Source organism: Bactrocera latifrons, unplaced genomic scaffold (genome assembly GCF_001853355.1).
Source record: "Bactrocera latifrons isolate USDA-ARS-PBARC rearing strain unplaced genomic scaffold, ASM185335v1 scaffold_112, whole genome shotgun sequence".
NCBI lineage: Eukaryota > Metazoa > Arthropoda > Insecta > Diptera > Tephritidae > Bactrocera > Bactrocera latifrons.
In genome coordinates, this window is record NW_017534542.1 from 1010230 (window position 1) to 1013567 (window position 3338).

A 3338-nucleotide genomic window follows, 5' to 3' on the forward strand; every position below is an offset into this window, starting at 1 on the left:
AAAAATATTGTAAAATTTGAAAATTTCGGAAAAAAATTTTTTTTGGAAAGATAATTGGAAAAAAAGATTGCAAAGTTTGTAAGCTCGAAATTTTTTGTTTTTTTGTAAAAAATGCTGCTACATATTTTTAAAATATGTTTGCGAAAATAAGTGATTTGAAGCAAAACGAAAAAAGTCGAAAATGCGTTCAAAAACATTAGATTAGTGAAAAAACTTAGATATTTTTGTATTGTTAATTAATTACTAGTAAGTTAAACGAATATATACAGCAAAAAACAAAAACGCGTTGAAATTGAAACGCGTAATAGTCACACACAAAAGAATTTGAAAAATGTGAAGCATACTTTTAAGCGCCAAAAATTAAATTTGTTAAACACTTAAAGTGTACACACAAACACGCGCTAACATAACTATTGAAACGTAAATGTATTTTGGTATTTTTGCAAAAATTTGTCTACATCGTTGTTGTGTTAATTAAAATAAGTCAAAATTCTTTATTTTTTTTAAATATTTTTTTTTTTTATTATTTTAATATTTTTTTAAATAATATTTGGTATGTTTTGCCACTTTAAATATTACTTTGGTGTTTTAGATATATGTATATTAATTGGCTTCTAATTTGTAGTTTGTATAACAATTATGAGCAAAATTAAAGAAAAAAGTATTTTTTWAAATTTTTTTCTTAATTTTGATTCGGCCTTTTAACGAGAAATTCTATATGTTTCCTTTTCAAACAGAAAATAAAAATAATTTGCCTTGTTTTAAAATTTTTGTAAAGTACTGAAATGCTAGACCTACCCGCCGTCTTCGATTCGCCAACTTTGCCCGACTCGTTCRATTTGAACTACACTTTTGAGTGAAACAATAGCTACATTTAAAAGTAAAAAAATCAGATAGCTGAACTTAATACTAAGGGACTTTGTAAAATCCTCATTAAAGCGATAAATAACCTAAAAATTTAAAAATTTTCAATTTATGTTTTTATAACAGTTGTTGTTTGTTTCGCCATGCCCTTTTTTTTTTTTTTGTTTTGGCAATATAAGGCCAACTGAAGTCATAATGAAATAGCTTAACAGCTTACAAATTATACGAGTTCTTATACCAGTTTTTTGTTTGAGTTTGAGTTTTGTTTGTGCTTTAGCATTAAAATACTAAAAAAGTTTGCTAAGTTATACCAATTTTAATACCAGTTCGATTCGCTATTMTGTTTTGTTCTATGTACGGATATCACTTTTAATTGGTGCAATGGAAAGCTAAATTATTTTCGCATTCGCCAACTGTTATTACAGCTGAGTGGTATAACAGCGTGCTAATTTATACCACTTTTTTGTTCGCATAATAAAATACTGCCAGCTGAATCCAAATCGTATAACCGCTTGCTCTATTACACCAGTTTCAACAATCTGAAATTTTTTTTTTTTTGCCAAAACGCAGCTATCTGAATACTTATCAAAGATAAGGGCTTGCTATGATATATTGGTGATTCTACTAGTTATCCCTTTRTTTCACCAGTATATATATTTTTGGCAAACGTAGCCAATTGTACCCATTTTAAGGCGATTGCTGTAATATAGCATTTTTTATACCACTTTTTTTCGATTCACCACTCTCAAAAACTTTTAGGCTAATTGCTATCCTATGAAAGCAGTATAATCGCTTGCTGAGTTAATGCAGATTTTATACCAGTTTTACGTTCGCTTCACCGCGCTAACATTTTCYTTCGAAACRAAACCAACTCTAGCATATTAAATTRGTATAAAAATTCAAGGTGATTTAATCGCTTGCCATAATATAATAAGTAATTTTTATACCAAAAGAAGATTAATATGTGTTATCGCTTGCTGAATTATAGCAGTTTTTATACCAGTTTTTTCACAATTACGACACTAATTTTTTTTTAAGTGGTATAACGACTCGCTAAATTATACCAGTTTTTATGCCAATTACCTCTTCGTATCACCACTTTCCAAATTCTGGCAAATCGAAGTCGACTATTATGAAAAGATAATTTATTAATGCATTTTCTGTAAAAAAAAATAATATTATAAAGCATATAGCGCTTAAAGMAAACATTTTATTCACATTTGGAAAAAAATCATAAGTCAAAACTCCAAAAAATATGTTAAAATAGACTTCCATCTAATTTCCATCATAAACTCTTCACTAACTGCAACAAATGTCTGCCAATTAATGTTTAAATGCTTCATTTTGTAATTTTATTTTTCTCTACTGAYATAAAATTACATTGTATTTAAGTTTAATGCCACAATTACATAATTATTTTATTTAAATATATCATTTATAATATTTTCAACATTTTACTGCGTGAGCAAATGTGTGAGAAAAGTAATAAATTATTATAATAAGCCTTTTGTAAGCGTAAGAACCGTGATATTTGAACTCTAGTAATTAAAAAAGTAATTAAAAAGTGCATAAAAAACAATTAAAAGTAAACAAATAATTACAAATACATTCAAACTTTTTTTTGCAAACACATAGTCACTAAGTTGTTTGAAGCAAAACTGCATTACTGATGAAAAAAAGATAAATAATAATAATAATTTGTATCTTTTCGAGACAAAGTGAGTAATTTAAGTATTTGTATAAGTAATGCACATAAAACTAGCTCGTAGTCTAGTTAAGTAGGCATTGCAGACTAGTAATTAACTACGCATACATATAAAGAATGTATGTTTGATTAAAACTAAAACAATATGATTAAAAACTAATATTATTAAAAACTATATTTAAAAAAATGCCAATTAAAAAATTCTACTAAAACATTAAATTTTAGCTTTTTGTTTTATTTTGCCTGAGACGGGCTCGGTCATTGTGATCATTCTAAATACGGTATAACCACACAATTATTTGTGTATGTATTATAAACGCACTAACACTACGACGGCATGTATATACTTAAGAGAGAACACTTTGAGTATTTAGTTTGCTATAAAACAAAATGCATTTTTATTATAAAAAAAATTATGAGAAATAAAAAATTTAGTATTTAGTAGCGTCAAAGACTTCTTCAATTATATACTACGCTACAACAAATAGGGAACACTAGAGATATTTGAGACCAGCGCACACTTAGTGTTTGCGAGTCGCCAGAAAGCCATGGTATTTGATGATATTTGCTGAATAAAAATTAATCGATGTAATGTACATATGTACATATATAATTTTTTTAATTAAAATTTCGTAAAATAGAAGGAAAAAAGAAAGTTGGAAAGTATCAATCGAAAATATATAAATTACCAATTATTAGTTATTCGCTAATGTTTTGAAATTAAAAACAAAAAAATTTTAAAACTTAATTTTTTTTTTGAAAATTTTGT